At 39.8% G+C, this 13702-nt stretch overlaps 1 long non-coding RNA gene across 2 annotated transcripts in view; it reads right to left on the reverse strand.

The window, feature by feature from the left end:
- The window catches only part of LOC122772693, a 37663-nt gene that overhangs the window by 11966 nt on the left and 11995 nt on the right, over nt 1-13702 (reverse strand). For both annotated transcript variants that reach the window (XR_006360803.1, XR_006360802.1), the window contains exon 2: nt 10828-10911. This is a non-coding gene — a long non-coding RNA (uncharacterized LOC122772693). The remainder of the gene's footprint in view (nt 1-10827; nt 10912-13702) is intronic.

Consider the following 13702-nt stretch of genomic DNA (forward strand, 5'->3'; position numbering starts at 1 on the left):
CCCCAAACCCACCAGGACACATAAAGCAGTAGCACAGCCCCTGTTAAAGCCCTGCGCGGTGACATAAATCAGTCGTGCCGCTTCTTAACCGTCCAATTTGCATGGCCCTTACGCGACGAGGCTAACGATGTTTTGCAAGACAAACATGCACAATAACACAAACACGCATGCAGGTGCAGTGGATTGAAGGCGGGGCTCATCCAGGGGCTCGCCGTGAGTGCACACGGCGCACAGTTTGCTTTTGTGTACACTTTTAATTAGATTTAAGCGTCGTCACGTGAGACTTGTTTATAAAATTGCAACAGATACATCTTTTTTTTTTTGAGAAAAGCTAAAAAAAAAACCCACAAAGCACGGACCGCCACGGAAACAGAGAACGAGTGGAACTGCCAATGGGAAAAGGCAAGATGAAGAGGGTGTTGAGAAGGGAGTGTGGGTAGTTTTATCTGGTGGGCAGGGAGATGGTGGCGGGAGGATCTGTCTCTGTTAGAGAGAACACAGTCCTGTTATTAAAGCCATTCATCACTGGCTGAATATTCTCCCTTTAATAGGCTCTGTCGTTAATTACCCAACTTTGTCAAGATCGCCAGTCAGGGGCCCCTCTGTTTTCTCCGTCTGGGCACATGCACACGCACACACACACTCAAACACATCATCAGGTGATGGGACACATATTTACAGATGCAGGAATATCAGCCTACACGAGCATAAATCAAAGGAAGCATTATCTCTCAGTTTCTATATGTTGTTTTCCCCCCCAAAAAAAGATAAAATTCCACCTTAAATAAAAACTGCACCATATAATGGAATACATGACGTACCCTTTTGATGAATCATCAGTGGTGGAGCCGGGAAATTATCAGTGGGGTGGCCAGGGTGAGACCAGAGGTTATTTTGGGGTGGCACATAAATCTAATGGCACTTTTAGTTCTGGCACGACTCGGCTTTACTCGGCTCGACTCGGTATCAGTCACGTCCTTTTCCCGTTACTTCATAGTACCTCCTTGTGGGTGTTGTTTTCCGTGTACTGAATCATTAGAGTCAGTTCATTAAAAAGTCACTGAACTGAAATGCGGCTGAACGGGTTGTGATTCCACTCACGAGATTGATGCATGTTTCTTTGCATCAGGTCTTTTTTAACGGATCAGCGTTGTTCAGGTTGATTCTTTGACGGTTGTCGGGCTCGTGACTCTTCCAGTGACGACACTCTCTGACCAAACAGTGGCCGACAGTCTGTTGACGTCACTTTGTTGCCTTTCACTCTGGATCACACCCCCTGCACTGCTCCCCACTCTCCCTTAGCCCACGTCTTGGCATTTTTTCAAAATCAGGTACGGACGATGTTAGCCTCAGAAGAGGCGGTTTAGTTACCCTTTAAAGTTGATTTATTGACTTTTATTTATTAACTGTTGACCACCTGTCCCTCAAATTCTGAAAATTGCTATAATTTGATTTAAATAATCTGCTCTTTGCTTGCCTGCCCACTGTTTTCCAGAATTTCAATAATATCATATGAGACACTAAAGAAATAATCTCCCAAACTTGAAATACAGAGTCGCATCTCTTTATCATCATTTAAATACATTTGAAATCTAATCAAACAAGATGTGTGGCACTAACTGCATCCTTTGGGGGAAAATTGCTGCGAAAAAAGCAACTATTGAGCAAGAGCGAGAAAAAGTTGAGTTGCTTGGGTCATGAAAACACAAAGAATGGACATTAGAGTGGTGGAAATCTCTACTTTGGTCTAAGGTTAGTCCAAACTTGACATTCTTGTTTCCACCCACCATGTCTTTGTGAGACACAGAAAGGGTGAGTGGACGTTTGGCTCCAACCATGTGCTTTACTGCCGACGCTGTTGGCAATTTATAACATACCATCCAATCTGGTTTGAGCTTAATGGCAAAACAATTTGTTTTTCACAGGACAACGACCCCAAAACAACTTCAGACTATAGGGCTATATGACCAGTGATGGAGTACTGTGTTAGATGACCTAAACTGACCTAAATCAGATGGTTTGAGATAAGTTGGACCACAGAGTGAAAGCGAAGCAGTCTCCTTTAAGACTTTTGAAAACCTATTTAAGGTGATTACTTATTTTATAGATCCTTCTGCTGTAATAACAATTGTAAACATTGATTTTACAAAACTATGCCTGTAAGATGACGTTGCGTGTTCTGAACGGAACGGCACCTCAAATAAAATTGATCAGTGCAGTTTAGAAACCATTTTGTGCACATTTTTCTTACCGATTGCTTTTCTTTTTAATTAAGTGTAGTACTCGACTATAGAGAATAGTGAAAAATGTGTTCCATCCATCCGTCCGTCCACCTTGTACTGCTTTGTCCTCCACATGAGGCTCGCGGGTGAAGCTGGAGCCAATCCCAGCTGACAAAGGCGGAGGACACCCTGGACATGTCACCAGTCCATCATACAGAGAACCATTCACTCTCACATTCATTCAATTTTAAAATGTCCAATGAATATTTTTGGACATGGGAGGAAACTGGAGAACCCGTGCACAAATGTTGACAACACGCAAACACCCTGGGTCCAACCGGGATCCAAACTGGTGACCTTGTTGCTGAGCGGCAACAGCGCTATAGCCACCGCATCACCGTGTAACCCTGATAAATCACTGGCTGCCGAGAGAGTACAACAAGCTTTAAACATGCATTATTGTCTCCACTGTGACTCTATTACAATCCTAACAAAGAGCCGAGTCAGGTCTTTACATGCCTGTGGGCAGTTTCAACAGCGGGCCATTTATGTTGAGCTGAGTGTGTCAGCTGCCCCATGTGTTGACTCTGGGATCAAGCCCTCCTCTTCCTCCACCTCCTCCTCCTCCTCCTCCTCCTCCTCCTGTATCCCTAATCAGACTCTTTTGTGATCCTTTTATAATGAGGCACTTAACTAGCGGGCGGAATGAGGCTGTGGCTGTAAAGCATTTACAAGGGTCCTCGACAGGACACGCCAGCTCCTTTTGTTTGGCAATTAGTTTGGTCTGTGTGAATAGGGACAAGAAGACGAATCGGCCTGTGAGAGCATCTGGTGGCTGAGAAAGAGAGAGAGAGAGAGAGAGAGAGTGAGGGCCTATCGGCAACAATAAGGATGGCACCGCGAGGATTTGCTACAAGGGCTGTAAAGTTTACAGTGTGAGGAAAGTGATGTGGAAATGAATAAAGCGGCTCCGACAAATATGATGATAAGAGACTCAGTGAGGACGCCGTAATAGGGACCCATTTCTCACACACTGCACTGATTAAGAACAGCCTAAGTGTCTGCACAGATTCCCATGTGTACAATGCAGCGCGGGCGGAGTTTAGTATGCATCCCAGTAGGGTTTTCCTTTAGTGCCCAGCCATTTACATTGTAGTTATCCACAGATGGAAGAGAACCAAGGCAGCGGTGACAATCACGCCATTGATCCCTTTCGCCTGATTAGCTCGCCAGTGTACTGTCAACGCAGAGCAGTCAGATACATTGATCACGGAATACTTTTTAATATTTCCCCAGGCAGCAATAAGATCACTAGTTAGTTATCAGTGCTGGGCAAGTTACTCTGGAGGTGTAATATGTTACTTATTACTTACTGTTTGTTGTTTTTAAGTCACACTTTTATTGTTTCTAGTGTGTTTCAATAAGGGATGGATGGTGCATCGGTGCTAAAGGAAGTGGAAAGTCTTGGGGTTGGAAAATGTGCTCTACACATATGTGAATGGGTGAATAATAATACTTGAATGGTCATCAAGACGAGAAAAGGACCCCGTAAAGCACTCGGAATAAGCTACAGCATTACTGTACTGCTTTTTAAATGCAATCAAACAGGGATGAACAACAAGTGTCAATCACTGCTATTGAGAATGGAAATTAACAATCAGACGACAGAAGTGTAAACAGAGCAGCCTCTAAAATAAAAGAAAATCAAATATTTTTAGTTTGTGGTGGTCTGATTGACATCATTTAAAGTAAGAATTTTTTTTTTTTTTTGAAAAGTCCTTTCATGCTATTCCATCCAATCCAATAAAGGCAAATCCCCCCAAAATTATCTTTAAAAAAAAAGGGAAAGACAATATAAATACTGCTTAATTTCCTTAACTGCTCCCATAATTTCTGTGAATCTATAGTCTGAGTGATAAGAGCAGTATTTATTATCGCTCACCTCTGTTATCATGACTCCATTACTCTTCCTGCTGCTTTCCCATTTGTCCAGAAGAGGTTGCTGTGTTCCCTGCATTACAACAGGACACCAAAGACCTCATTCACCCTGTGTGTGTGTGTCTGTGTGTGTGTGTGTGTGTGTCTGTGTGTGTGAGGGAGGTAACAACATGAAAAAGCCAGGAATATAAAATCACTGGAAGGATAATTAAAAAGTAACAGCAATCGACAATGTCCAGATGAAGCACTGGTACAATAACAACAGAAAAAAAACTCATCAAATATTCTGTATGATCTGCATATTATCACAACATGGTCTGCGATCCCGATCCTTTTCTTAAATTGAAATAGTGGATGCAAAGTATTACCGTCAAACAGTAGACTGGGTTTTAATAGGATCAGAAACGAAAATGAACTACTGTATATAATGTAATTAATATTATTGTGTTTTGGTTAAATGGAGCTGTTTCACAAAAACATGCAAGAAAACGTAAAAATTAAAAAAGATAAATTAAAGTATTTATCTCTCTATATTATATTCAGCCTGGTTTTGCATTCTTTTTTGTTGATGTTTGATCCTGGGGACCCTCAACACTGAGCATCCACTAATTGATTATAGATGTCATTTCCTTCATTGACAGTAGGGGGCAGGATCCATACATTGATTGGACTTCCATTATGTTGCAGGTCAAGTAATTGTACTGTGACGCCTATTAACACACAGTCAACACAATCACACAGCTTTGGGAGACTCATGTTTGTCCTGTTGACTCACACACACACTCACACACACACACTCAAACATGTTTATTTAGTTTTACAGAAATGCTCTGACTTGAAAGGCTTTCGTTTCCTCAAAGCTGAATCTTCCTTGGCCCCATTTACACCAATATCTAAACAGTGACAGATAGTGAACAGCTGTAAGCGATGTGAGCCTCTCTCTCCCCCTCGCTCTCTGTGATACCTGTGTTCCTGTGACACCGCTGATCAAACCCCATGACGGCGTAACATCCCGTCCTGTCTGTCACAGCCTCGGGCTACACGTCGGCAGAGCAGCATCGCAAATGTTCTCGTGACAAAGTTAAAATGTCGCGATTAATAGCTGATATTTCGGTGTCACTTTTTCCCTCATCTCTCTCTCTCGTTCTCTGCTCGTCTGTCATGTGATCTCTGCAGGATGTGATGGTGTCACTGTACCAGCAGGGGACGAGTTTACACCAGTGGCAAGATTTTGATTCGGAAAAACGGAAAAATCCCTTCACTGGTTTGTTTGATGACTGTACTTTAATGATAATATGTCTTTCCTGGACTTTGAAAACACAGAGCCGTAAACCAGAGGGGGGTTATAAGGGGGCTCAGCTTCTACGTTTTGTAAAGATTGCGTACGGCAGCTTATTGGCTAAGATACACGTGACTACGAGCAAATACAGCAGAGGAAATCAGGCGAGACAGAAGAAACCTGTATTATTATACCACTGATTTCAATTGAAATGCAATACATTACATTGAATTTCGAAATTGATCTCTTTGATTGGAGCTTAACACTGCTTGATACATCTCGGCGAAGTCACGTTTTTTGTTTCTTTCGTTCATGTTTCCTGTTTTATTTTGAAACTAACCCCTCGCTCCACTTCCTGCCCCTGTGTGTTTTCGCTCCAGTCTTGATTGTCTGCCCCGCCCTCATTAGATTCACCTGTGTCTCGTTGTCTCCCTCCACCTCATGTGTATAAGCTGTCTCTTTCCCTTCTGTGGCTGTTTGTCTTGGTACGTCAGTGTCAAACATTCCAGCTTTCTATCGCCTGTTTATGGACTTCTGCCTTTACCTTGCCCCTTTTTGGATTTGTTTACCTGAACTGATTGATCATTGTGTACCGAACCAGCCCTTTGAGGTAAGTAAAGTGATTTTGTTTTGATATATGAACTATTTTTAACAGTGCTTTTGTTTCTGTTTGTTTGCGGCTTAATTTAATTTTGTGAATTCAAACTTTTAAATGCATCCATAATGTGTAAATGGCAGCAATAAGGTGAATACACTAGGTGTTTATGTATGCAGGTGTCTGCGTGTAAATTTGCGTGTATATATATATATATATATATATATATATATATACATATACTGTGTGTGTATGTGTGTATATATGTATGTATATGTGTGTATATATATGTGTATATATGTATGTATGTATGTATATATATGTGTGTGTGTGTATATATATATATATATATATATATATATATATATATATATATATATATATATATATATATATATATATATATATATATATATATATGTATATATATATATATGTATATGTGTGTATATGTAGACAGACAGACGCTCAGTAAGTTATTAAATTGCTGCCAGCTAAAGTTATTACGGTCTGTGATGTAAAAGCAGACATATCGCCACCTAGTGTTGTGGAGGTGAACACATTTCATTTAATGCATCGGTCCCCTGTTAGTGTTTTTGTATAATGATGGAGAAAGAAAGACGACAAAGAAACGGCTCTGGTGTTTATAAAAGAGGTTAAAAAAAAATAAAATAAAAGTCTCATCCATCCGTCCATCAACTTTAAACCAGGCCTCATTCCATGTGGTGTGTCAACTTAAAAGCTCGGCTAGTCAGACCTAATTAGCCTACGCCTAATCAGATGAGTCCCTGCACGAGGAGTCTAAGTGGATTGCAGGGAGCAGTAAAGTCCTTCTCTGTGGACAAACGCAAACAGACGAGGAGCCCATCTGTGCGCCGATCCCATCATGGAGTGCAAACGTCAAAATGTCAAAAAAACATGCGTAAATCCATATGAAGGACCACACGTTGTCCTGCCTTCTTCAAATAATCACCCCTTGAAGTTTCTGTCTTCTTGTTCCTCTTGTGTCTCCGTCTCCACATCTGCTCAACAGCCCCCCAGTTCGTCATTTCTGTAGTGTAGGAGCTTTTTTTTTTTACTGGACCGCCGAGACCCAAACCCTGGTGAAACTGTTTAGAGTTTGATTAACGCTGCATTTTAGCACACTATTCAAACCCAGTAGAGGGAGCTTAGAAGGACACGCACACCGAAGCTAATGTGGCGTGTGCTACGAGACAGATGGAGAGGTGATAAATTGGAAAGAGAAATGGTTTGGGAGTCAATTTGTGTCGGCTTCATTGTGTTAAAACGTGGCCTGATGTAGAGCTGAGGAGATGGAGATGGATTTTTGAGTAGTTTATTTTTTCAGGGTTGTGTAATCTAAGAGGATAGGAGAGCTCTTCAGAGGAGAGGACAGGACAGGACAGGACGGGAGGACAGGACACCAGATAGGAGAGGATGAGATGAGACAAGAGGAAGGAGGCCGAGCACCACAACACCAGTGGCTCGTCCTCCTCACTCCGTCGGTCCCTGCACACTGAAATATTGAAAAGCTTTTGTTTTGCCTGGTTAAACATGCACTGATGTGACACAAACTGTGAACAAAGCCATTTCACAGGCGCAGGAATCCTCTGGTTTTATAATTCATGATCCAGAGAGGACTTCAGCCATGTCCTACAGTGAAACTGAATGTGTGTGTACTTGTCAATTAGAATGATTGCAAACTGTATTTTTAAGAGCAAATTGATGGCATGATTTTGGTTGAAAACGATTTGATTATTTTCACAAAAAACAATTTCCAATTCCAGAATTCGGAGCCTTTATTCTGAACACATTTGAACTGAAAGAGAACTCAGAGATGCTGTTGCTACACAGTAAATGTCACAGTGTCAAATATGCAGTGTCAAAGTTCAATGACTCTTTCAGAGTTACTACAACAACAGATTGAGTACAATACCCCCAGGAAAGAGTTAATTTAACACCAATTCTAACAAGGACCAAATACACTCATACAGTGTTAAATTAACTCTTTAAGTGTTGATTTAACACTGTAAAATTTACTGTGTAGAATTGACAAAGAAAAACACTGCTGATGTAATAGTCAAGTTCAGAGAGAGAATGTCTGTAAAATAACTATTAGCATATGTTAGAAGCTGTGATTGTCCAAATTTAAATGATGCACAATAATTATTAACAATACGAAAGGGAAAAGTGACTATTGTTAGCTTCAGGCAGAAAATGTGGGTTTTGTTTTAAGACACTATAAGTTGGTGGCAGATTTTTGTTACTTTTTTTTATTTTTAAAAACAATACATTTATTAAATTAGTCTTTTTTTTGTAAGATTTGATAGTTTAGATAAGAAGAAAAGTAAAAGATGAAGATACAATGTTTGGGCCCAACATTCAATTGCTTCCTGACCCCTGCACCAAAGGGACATAGGGGGGAAAAAAAACTAACTCGAGCTTTTCTCGTATTTTTTCATGTGCATGAGTTTCTTTCTCGTGTTCTCGAGGCTTTTTTTGCTCAATTTAATGCTTTTTGAATTCACATGTCACTCATCAACTCATGAGCAAGAGCAAAGTCCAGATTTTTTTTCTTTTGACAACGTCCGTTAAGGGCAGGAGTGCGCAACGTTATTTTTCCAGATGGCCACACTGACATCAATGAACAAGTGAATGGCCACAAATAAAAGTACTTCTAAAAGTAAAAATGCTGTAAAATACTTTTTCTTCCTTTCCTTCAAATATTATTTCAAATAACCATTTCAAAATAAAAGTCTGGCTGTGTTTCACTACTTAAAGTATTTTCCCTTAATGTGAAGGTGCAAAACTGAGATGTTTGGTAAACCATGGGGAGATCACGAGCCAGAATGTGACCCCGGGGGCCGTATGTTGCCCATATGTGCTTTCAGGGCTCCGTAGTAGAAATCTAAAAACGGTCAGCGTTCACCTGCTTGACTTGATTTAAAATCAAGTCAATTTGCTCATTTTGTTCTTGAATACTGTTTGAAATCATTCTAATTAAAGTACAACACACATAGAGGATTTCAAAACATTAATTTACACCACAACAGGCACAATAAAGAACCTTGTGAGCTCAGAAAAAGTTCCGATTTTATTTTTATTTTTTTCCAGTGTCCCTCTAGGGGCTCCGAATCGTACTGTATGTGAAATTTGAATAAATAGAATGAATGAAAATGTGACTTTAGCACCCATTATTACCTCTTTCCCCAACATTAGCACATATGTTTTGCTGATAAAGGACAGCGATGCTGTAATATGAACCTCGATTTGATGCAACATCAGATATATTTTTTTGTGCAAATAGGTCAGTTTTAAGTAGCTTCAAGAAGACATAAAGAAGATTACTTACATTGGCTTTATTTATGTTTGCTTCGACATCTTGACGGTAATGAGGCTGGTCACTGCCTCCAAGCTGAAGAACCGTTAAGTGTAAATCCTTAATTTGATAACTTATTTTTGCCATGAGACCAAAACCGTAACAAATATTGTAGCGATTGACTGATAAATCGCCTGAGTGGACATATACTGCCGGATATTAACATTTACAAATTAGTACAGAAATGTAGAACACATGTTTGAGGAGTTTAGTTATAGTCATGCAATTATGTGCATGGAATTTTGCATCATTTCGCAAGAGATATTGTTTTAATTTCTATATTTTAAACACAATCACAAGCCCTGAAGTATTTATTGTACCTTATTTACTTACATGTACTCATCATACTGTATATTGCATTTTATTGTTTTAATCTTATATGTAACTACCTGTTGCACTTTGTATTGTAATTTTGCATGAAAGTGATATAATCAAATCAAAGTTTGATTAGATTTGATAATATACATTATATTCTATATTATTGAATCTAAAAGCGTATATGCGTGTTCACAACGTGTCAACGTGGAGTCTAGTTACTGTCAATAAGACTCCACATGAAATGCATGTACGATGTTTTGATATTATCACACTGTAAAAAAGTGTGTGGTGGTGGTTTAACACAAAAAAGTTCATCGATGTCACGAAAACTAAAAAATTGAAAAAAACATTTTTTTTCACCACCGAAGATTAATTCATTTTCTGCCACTTTAAATGAAGGTGGCGAGGGTTGCTGGTGCCAATCCCAGCTGACATAGGGTTGAAAGGCGTCACAGGGCCACATAGAGACAACCACCCATCCACTCTCACACTCACACCTACAGTTAAGTGTCTGATTTGCCTAATCCAAATCTGTGTGTTTTTGAACTGTGGGAGGAAACCCTGACCCTAACCCCTGTGGTTCCCACCGAAGGTCAGGTTGTTTAATTTATGATAATTTCCTTTTTAAACTTGACACTTCCAGTTTAATTGAACAAAAGTCTTTTTTGTTTTTTTAAAGATTTCTGCTTGGATTATTTCTTAATCTTTACTGTTGATAATACTATAGTATTATCATTAGTATTACTTACTGTTGTAATAATACTGGCGTCCAAGTGTATTCAAACCCAAGTAAGCAATTTGGCTCGATATAACTTGCAAATACAGATTTATTTTTTATTTTGTCAAGTCAACCATTTCCTTTTTACAGTGTAATAACTTGTGTTTATGGTCAGTGTTTAAAATGAGATAACTTAATGGTGGTATCAAGTTCTTATCTTAATTTTTTTGACAAAAAAAGCCTTATAAAAATAATATGAAGCCGCTCATGACGACGCTACACACTGCCCTTCTCCCTTTATTCTATGTTGTTCATATCCTCACGCTGACAAAAAACACAGTATATGGATTTTGAGACTCAGTAAAAGTCACGGCTCACCTGGAAAAATTGGTAATGTGAAGAGAGAGCAATCCCTCCTCTGAGTTTGGCCGAGCTCAATCCAGTCTGTCGTCGGCCAGAACCCTGAAGACATGAAAACATGAATTCAGCAAATATACAGTTATCATCCTACAGCACAGGACACACACACACAAGCATTATACATCTCTCTGGAGTATTTGCTCTTTTCACTTTTGCTCTTACTCCCCTTTTTCTTATCCTTGTGTTTATTTTCCAAATAAAGTAGAATTCAACTATGATACAAAAAAAGACATTATTACAGACATTATCCACATCTGAATAGGTGAACGGTGATAAATGTCATTTCAACCTGAACTATCCATCCATACATTTTTTTTTTTTTCTGTAATTCAGATAGAAGGTGAATTCATCTAAATCTACAAAAAATATCTTTCTTTTCTCTTCAGAGCTGTTGTAGAACAAAAACAAGAGAAAAGGCAAGAACCAAATGCTACAAAGCTGTTTAAGGCTCACAGTGAAAAGCTCCAAGTCGCGCGTGATGAATAAATTATTTCATCATCACCGTGGGGAACCTAATTTCTACTGACATTCAGAGAACATGTTTTCAGAAGATGTAGAGGTATGGGTCAGCAAATTAAACTGAGTGTGTGTGTGTGTGTGTGTGTGTGCAAACCCTCAGCCCGGGAAACTTCAACCATAATTGTGCAGGTGGCATTTTAGAAATACTCGCACAACATCGGGGGTCAATTTCTCTTCAGGTCACTGAGAATGACATCATCAAACTACTATTAACTCTGCAAACAATCCCAGTCCTGCTGTTTCTGTATTGACAATGGATTCTTTAAAAAAAAAAAAAAAAGAAAACAAACAGCACGCTGCGGGCTTTGCCCTCAATCTAAAACCATAACCTCAGAGTGAATAACGGAGAAATGTCCATCTGGGCAGGAAGCACCGACACTGAGCAGAAGAGGAGGGGGAAAGAAATGACACGGCAAACAAATCTGAGCCCTCACCTCCATCCTCCCCTTTCTCTCATGTAGACATTCTTCTTTGTTACGCACATAAAAGCATCAGTATGTGAGATGCTTCCCCCCCCCGCCATATACATCCAGTACCACCTCTTATTAACCTGTTAACGGGCGTGTTTTAACACACGCCGCGCCGAGCACAACCTCTTTGTATTCAACACTGTGAGCACCATCAGTGGTCGATGAGCGGCGCGAGGGCAAGGTGCGCGTATCGGCGGACACGTGCGAGAAAAGCAGCCGCATGCAGTCGTGCACCTGTTTTGCTGTAATAATAGCTAGCAGCCCCGCCGCTGAATAATTAATGGATTCCATCCAGTACAAAGTGGACGGCACGTGGGTTGCACTCTGCGTTTCATTCTCTCCTCTCGACGGAAAACGTGCACCGGACTGTGATCATTATGTCTGTTTTGCTTGTAGTGGTAATTATCACTGAGCAACGGACACATTACTATGTAATAACACTGATACTATTAATACAGCATATACATAAGGTGTTAATTAAGCATGTAATATAACTATGTAAACATGTACAAAATAGGCTTAATGTTTTTTTTTTGCATTGTTGACTTATAGTACAATTGTTGCATTTGTGTGTTTTGTATCTTCTATTTCTCATTGTATATCATAGTGTAGTATTTTCTGCGCCCAACTCTGCTGTTGTAACGAGTGGATTTCCCCAGTGTGGGATTAACCTTTTAACACCGAAGCCTCAATATGTCCGTCTGGACTTTCTTGCTAATTTTATTGAACTCCTTTTGCCCAGTTATAACTTTCAATATCTGGCAGTTATTTTCAGTTTACTGCATGTTAAATTAGTGTATCAACAATTTGAAATGAAGCGATACAAAGTATTATTTAGAAAAAAACACTGTTAACGAACACCAGATTTTGAGATTTGAACAGAATACACATATTTATAATAACGTTTTTTGTCTCCCAATGTCCAAAACGTCCTTGAGATAAAGTATACAGTGAATTTGTACGCTACTAAAAAAAATTGCAACCATGTCTGAGAGCTCCGTTTGGGCTGTCCAGCGTTTGAGCTAACGTGGTGTGATTGGCCAGCTCCCGTGTTGCAACACTTGCATAATGTGATTTGACAGAGACACTCGCGCTGCTGCATGGACATGTGAACATTTCTCAGCTGCTGACGCACACAACTCGAACAAAGCAGAGCTAAATGCAGCTCGGCATCACTCGACGCTGCTCCGTTCAAGCACGAGTCGGCCAAAACAGCTAATATTGTTTACAGTATTCCGTTGTGTCTAAAATATTAACACGCAACCATTCCTTTTGCATTTTTAGCTGCCAGGATGAGTTTAAAGGATTTATTATGGAAGCTGGCTACTGAGTTTTGGAGCGACAGGTCAATGGACCGGAAGTCGTCACGGGTTTGGAGACGTCGGAACTTGTTCCCCAAGTTTTCCTCGTCAATATCCGACAAAATAATTTATTTTTATATTCATTTATAATCGGACAAACGTTAGATACTAACAATAATTTTGTTGGAGTTTCAGATGGACAGCGACACCAAGCCTGTGACTACTTCCAGTCCATTGAGCTGTCGCTGAAACAGCAGCCAATGAGCAGGCAGCTTGCTAAGGCCCGCCCATGGGCAGAATCGCAAACAAAAAACCACGGCGCAAAGAACATGCAAGTGAGTGCAATTCCGATCATAACAAACAAACAGTGTATTTTCAAACAAATAAAATACAATATTTCTGAATGAGATTTAGATAAATTGTTGAACAATTTTTTTCGGGGGATGTCGGTTATGACACATTGAAGAAATGGTTAGATTTTGACATGTGATTATTGATCCAGATGCAGGATTTGTGAAGATATGGGACTATACCGGCACCCTT

This window comes from Solea senegalensis, linkage group LG7 (genome assembly GCF_019176455.1).
Source record: "Solea senegalensis isolate Sse05_10M linkage group LG7, IFAPA_SoseM_1, whole genome shotgun sequence".
Lineage (NCBI taxonomy): Eukaryota > Metazoa > Chordata > Actinopteri > Pleuronectiformes > Soleidae > Solea > Solea senegalensis.